Raw genomic sequence first — 6,741 nt, 5'->3', positions numbered from 1 at the left:
AAAATGTTAACTGAAACAAAATAAACATTAATTGATTTAAAATATAAAAACTTATTTTCAGCTTGTTTCAGCTAGACTGAAAAAAATTGGTGTAGGGTTTACTTTGAAAGAATTTTCACTTCACAAATAATTACAAATACAATTCGTTTTACATTAACTTGACATACTAACATAATTAAAACTGATAAATAAATTTAATAAAAACTTTACTAAATGAAAACAGAAAATATTAAAATATAATCTAATTCAAAATAAAATAACTAAAATTAAATAAATTAAAACTAATTAATAAAAATGAGTTAAAAGGATATAGACATATTTTTTAAAAAAGTCAAATGACAGAAAAACAATAAAAAATAAAATTAAAATATAAAATAAAATCTACTTTGAAAATAACTAAAACTAAAATAAATTAAAATTACAAATTACATGACATAAAAATGAAAGTTAATGGAAACAAAAACAAAAAACATTAATTAAAATTCAAGTGAAAACAGTTAATATAAAAAAACAAAATTTAATTAAAATAAAATAACTAAACTAAATAATATAAACAACAAATAAAACTATATAGACATATTTTTAAAATAGTAAAAATGACAAAACAACAAAATTACTAAACCTTGAAAACTACAGTAAAATACAGAAAATATAAAAAATAAAATTGAATTCAAAATGTTGACAAAAACTATAATAGTACATCAGTGAAACTAATACAACACAGGCGCAACACATTAGTATTCCTAAGAGACGCTGTTGTAGTGTAGTCTGTCATGTGCGATTGACAGCACTGTCAGCGTGACAACAAGGCCATGAATAATATCAGGGTCATCGCACTGTAATGCGACTATGCATCATCATTAAATGTGGAGTGTGTGTGTATATTTGTGGACTCTCCGTGGACATGAGAGCAGCAATAATAAGATACCCTTTCCATAACCTTCAGCGGTTCGGTTCAGATCATGTAATAGGCCTCTGTGTCTCACATGTCTAAAGCCACAATTCACTAAAGGGATACTCTTCACCCAAAAATGAATAAATGCTGAACATTTACTCATCCTCAGGCCATCCAAGATTAGGATGAGTTTGTTTTTCATCAGATTTGGGGAAATGTAGCATTGCATCAGTGTCTCAGAAATGGGATGCTCTGCAGTGAATGGGTGCCAGCACTTCTAGTTATAATAAATCAATAATCTACTTCTTGGATGACCTGAGGGTGAATAAATTCTTCACCAATTTTCCATTTTTGCTGAAACTATTCTGACATTTTTCATTGACATTAGATCTGTTAGATCCTGGCGATTAAGCAGATAAGAAGAGTGACCTGTTCTGCTCTGCCTTGAGTTTGATTGACAGCTGTCAGCTCACACATGCTGCGGGCTTGTCAGCAACTTGTCTTGTTGTGTGTGTCTTGCACTCTTGAAAGTATTGGCTCTTTTCTAGAATTGCTATGGTGAGGCTGTGTGTGTGTGTGTGGTTGGTTAGCTCGTCTCAGATGCACATATTAACTCTCTTACAAAACCTAGAAAACATTTTATCAAAGGTATCAGAGACACAAAGGCTGTTTCAAACGAAATACTGGGAAATAATGCTGACTTATAAGATATCTTGTTTTAGCCATAAGGCAATCAAGGCTGTTCATTGCCACAAATGAAAAAAAACGAATGTAATCCAGTTGAGATGTTGCATAAGATCACTAATACTGTAATATGCATGAATTCTATATAGCACATGCATGAGCCTTTGGTTAAAAATATTTCCATTGTAATTGCTTTGAAAGGTAGCAGGTCACTAGGGGATTGGAAAAGAAGAAATATGGACTGTGTATAACATTGAATAAATGAGAAATACATTGATACAAAATTAAATAAAACACCTTTTACCCAATGATTTGGGTATTGTTGCAATTGGAAAGAACTCAACTTAATTTTTTTATTGCTGTTTACTTAAATATGTCAAAATTGTAGTTAACTTGTGAATTTGTGTTGATACTACATCATTTCTTGGTTGCATGTACTGAAACATCACAGTTGGGATTTTTAGCTCCCTGCAGGATTTTATTGGACTGAATTGGGAGCGTAAATGGTTGAAATTACGTTCCCATTTTTATGCATTTTGGAAAAAAAACAAAGGCTTAATAGTGGCTTAATGTGCACTTTTATTTGTGTTGAGATGGTGGTAAGGTATGGGTATATATATATATCTATATATATATATATATATATATGATATATATATATATATATATATAGTTAGTTTATAAGTAGATTGTATTTGCAGAAGAAAATCTCCAAAAATTTTAAAAAAATTGTAAATTCCACTTGTTTTTTTTTTTTTTTTTCTAAAAAACAGAATGACAGTTAGAGTTTTCCTTTATTCACACTGTATAAAAGCATTGCTGTGAATCCTTCTTTGACTTCAAAGAGCTTTGCAACACATGTTTCTTCTCCTGTTCATTACTGTGAGGTTGCTTTGAAGCAATTCTCTACTGTATAAAGCGCTGTATATATGATCTTTTACCCTCTCTCTCCTCTCCTCTCTGTTCTCTCTTCTGTCTCTCTCGCCCGTGTAGAGCTGAGGGATCGTGACATCCACTAGGGCCTCAGTGCTGGCTGGTGTCGTCGGTGTGAAGAGATGCCACGCTACTGTCTGTTTGGTGAAACAACGTCACGCGTGGCCAGCACGTTGAGAATGGGCAGTCACCCGCGCTGCATCAATGTCAGCCATACATAAATACCAGTGAGAGAACACACACACACACAAATCTCAGCCAGCTGATGTGTAACTCTGCTGCAGTGGAGACAGTCACAACTGTTTCTATGGCAACCTGCTTCAGTCGAGATGCGTCAGGGACGAGACTCTGCAGCCGTCAAGTGCAGCCTCTGAAGATCTTAGCCACACACACACACACACACACCACACACACACACACACACACACACACACACGTTTTATAAATGCACCAGCAGGCACCTGTGTTTGTAGGACATCCACAAACACTCTCGACATGATAATCATGCACAGGCAAACAGACACATGTGCAGGATTAAACGCACTCAGTATGAATAATCAAGCAAAACACATATACACACCTAAAACACACAACACACACTATCAAACAGGTGACATGTATATGCATATTAAACACACACACACACACAACACACACACACACACACACACCACACCACACACACACACACACCACACACACACACACACACACACACACCACACACACACACATTCGCACAATCCATCATTGCATTTGTTTCATGAGAACTATGCATTTGGAAAATGCAACATGCAGCAGGATAACTTTTTCACCTTAGTTTTTCAACAATTTTGGGATCATGCATTTTCAGTATTTTACCCAGATTTGTAACCAGAACCAGTAGACAGTGTTTCTTTAATGTTTGAAAGAATTTGTGATATAATAATAAGTAAATAATAATAATAATAATAATAATAATAATAATAAATAATACTAATAAGTTAATAATACTAATAATGATTTTAAAAAAGTTTTATTAAATTATTGAAATATTATTAACTTAATGCTCAAAAGGGGTTTGGGAATCACTGCTGATTATTTTTTTTATTGTCAAATATATTTTTGATTGTAATGTACAAAATGTATTATTATATATAACATGTGTTTATCTTGATTTTATAGTTAAAAGTATTATAAAAATCATAATAAATGAGATAAAAAGATTTCAGGTAATATTAATATGTTATATGATAATAATAGCTTATTATGCAACTTATATTGAATTAAAGAAATGTAACCTAAACTATACTTCAAGAAAATATTTGACAGGGGTTTGGCCTGCCAAAAAACACGTTTGGTTAATCCCTACCAATCGCCTAAAGCCCGCATCCCATATTATGTTCATTTATATAAATAATAATAACAATAACTAATTAAAAAGCTTTATTCTATTTTTAAGCTAATTCTCTTTTGTTTTTACAAAGTGATCCTGGGCACCCACCCACCACGAGCCGTTCAGATGCATAACGGATTGGCTAAATACGCCTGACCTGCAGCCATGTTGACGTCGAGAACATGAGCTTTATATCCCCCTCATTGACACACTGTTGAATAAAGTGAGTGTCATCTCATCTGCCAATTATGTGTATGGGGGTGGAGGACAATATTTTTGGGGGGAGCCGCAGATAAATATTGAAAATTGGAATCTGAGGGTGCCAAAAAAATCAAAGATATTGAGAGGGAAAATAATCTTCCCGTTGTCCCAATGTTCGTAGCCATGCATTATACTAATCACCAATTAAGTTTTGATATATTACGGTTAGGAACTGTATACAACACTATTCATGGAACCTTGATCTTTACCTTAAATCATCCTCATGATTTTTGCGCTATTTATAAAATAAAAATCTTCAATTTCTGACCACTACAATGGGATTTTGGCTATTGCGTTTAAACTAAGATATTCAAGATGACCTTAAGGACTCTTTTGTTGCTCCAGGGTCACATACTGCAGGTTGGTCAGAATCGAGGTGTTGTGTATTTAATCCTCTCAATTTACAGTTTTTTTCCTCTTCAGACTCATGCGGTGACGACCGTGCCGTGCGTTCACCTTCATCCCTCGCTCCGGCAGGCGCTTCCCGACAACTTAACCAAAGATGATTCCCGGGAATCTGCTAGTTCATGGAGGCGGGAAAAACCAAGAGCCACGCCTCTTACCACACCTCCCCCCCCCCCCGATCGCCCCATTCGGAAGGTGTTCCTATAACATGGCGCGACCATGTTTCTGCGGAGAGACTTTAGACTCTGAGCCGGCCCGCCCATTCGACTACTGACAATCACGTCCTGTAGAATAGTGTTGCTGTGGAAACTGGTTGCCCCGCCTCCTGAACGTGAGCGTCGACATAGAGGCAGGGACACGAGGGGGCGGGAGAGGAGAAGATGCGCCCCGCCACTGGCCCCGCCCTTTAAAGTGAGCCATGGATAATTGTGTTCTGAAAATACAATAAAAACAAATATATATATAGATATATATTTCAAAATAAAGCCTTCTGCTCTATGGCATAGCCAAAACATACATGGTGTACACATGCAAATACTACAGATAACACTTATGTAAATGAACACATTTTTTTGCAGCATTGCAGGTAATAGAATTCACATGCCTAACTTTGGGTGCCTTTTACCTCCCAAACACACACACACTCCACAAACATGCATTTATCACATGCCGCCATTAACCACTGTTAAATCCTTAATGTGTGTGTGAATCCGGTATTTACCCATCGTTAGATCCCTTGTGTTTGTGTGTTTCCTACCATTAACCACTGTTAGATTGTGTGTGTGTGTGTGTGTGTGTGTGTGTGTGTGTTTGCCCTCCAGTTTGTGTGCATTTTGTGTATGTGGTTGAATTTGTGTAAAGACTGAGGCCATTTCGCACATCTCACATCTGTGGGATGTTTCTATTTTGGGTCTTATATTGGTAGCAGAAACGTAGCTGCGCGAATGTGCAGAATATGCACTGTTAACTAATTTAAAGGAATCGTTTCACCCAAAAATGAAAATTTGCTGAAATATTGCTCACCCTCAGGCCGTCCATGATGTAGATGGTTTGTTTCTTCATCAGATTTGTAGAAATGCAGCATTGCATCAGTGTTCAGCAATGGATGCTTTGCAGTGAATGGGTGCCGTTCAGAATGTGAGTCCAAACAGCTGATAAAAACATCACAATAATCCATAAGTAATCCACACCACTCCAGTCCATCAGTTAACATTCACTGCAGAGCATTATCACAACTCCAGACACTGATGCAATGCTACATTTCTTCAGATCTGTCCTGATGAAGAAACAAACTCATCCCCTAATCTTGGGATGACCTGAGGATGAGTCCATTTTAGAAATATAATTTCATTATTGGGTTAACTATTACTTTAAATAACACTATATTTGCAATACATGCTTTAAGTAATGCAAAAACACTGTTTGGAAAAAGTTCTGTCATGTCGGGCTTAATGCAACAGTTACCTGCCATGAACGGTGCACACATCGTTTTCGTTTAGTACATTGATCATGCATCTAGGTTATAGATGCCCTTTGGGAACCGTATCTAAATTAATTATCTGGATGTAAAATGTGATTGTCGTACAGAATTTTCATGCAAGAACTTTATAATGGATTCTCAATAATCATTCCTCCATCACCATTTAACAATTCATGAGTGATATTATTGAGTGGCGATGTAAATCAGGGATCACTTTTTATGCAGCGCAATTCACACATGCTGCAGATGGCAGATGTGTGAAACGGGTTGGTGTGTTGTGTGTTTGTGTGTGTGTATGTGTGTGTGTGTGTGTGTGGGTGTGGTGTGTAGAATACCGTTTGAGGTCCCAGGAAGGTGCAGTGATAATGTCATCATTCATTTCCGTTCACATTTGATGAAGTCAAGATCGCATCAGATGTGTCAGTCATTTTTATCAAGGATGCCAATAAAATTGATTCATTGAAGTTTTATGGTGTTGATGCTCTCTTTAAATGGTTGTTTTTTCTACAAACTAAAAATAAAGACCTGCATGACTATTCAATGCAAACCAAACAATAAGAACTGCCTTTTCATTTAATGAGAGAATACAGATATCATGCTCTGTAAAGAATATACAGTAAATTACCATAAAAAAATATATTTTTGAAATAAATTAATGCTTTAATTCAGCATGGATACATTAAATTAGCCTTAAAATTATGACAGTAA

This window comes from Cyprinus carpio, chromosome A15 (genome assembly GCF_018340385.1).
Source record: "Cyprinus carpio isolate SPL01 chromosome A15, ASM1834038v1, whole genome shotgun sequence".
NCBI lineage: Eukaryota > Metazoa > Chordata > Actinopteri > Cypriniformes > Cyprinidae > Cyprinus > Cyprinus carpio.
This window is presented reverse-complemented; position numbering follows the sequence as displayed.